Source organism: Rhagoletis zephyria, unplaced genomic scaffold (assembly GCF_001687245.7).
Source record: "Rhagoletis zephyria isolate East Lansing unplaced genomic scaffold, Rhagoletis_zephyria_1.1 Rzeph_scaffold_71096, whole genome shotgun sequence".
Taxonomy (NCBI): Eukaryota; Metazoa; Arthropoda; class Insecta; order Diptera; family Tephritidae; genus Rhagoletis; species Rhagoletis zephyria.
In genome coordinates, this window is record NW_016228146.1 from 1,074 (window position 1) to 1,302 (window position 229).

The following is a 229-nucleotide window of genomic DNA, read 5'->3' on the forward strand; positions in this document are numbered from 1 at the left end:
TGGGAGAGCGCCGCCTGGACGACCTGAGAAACGAGTGGAAATAAACGTCAAAATCAATCACAACAACAAAACAAACTCATACCTGATCAATCATCGCCACAGGGTACCTCCTCACCATCTGCACGCAGGTTTCCAGGTTTTTGCAGATGTTATTGGTGAGCATCGCCTTGAGGCATTCGAGCGAGTCCTCCACCGAGAGCGTGCAAAAGTAGTTCACCAGCCACTCCTG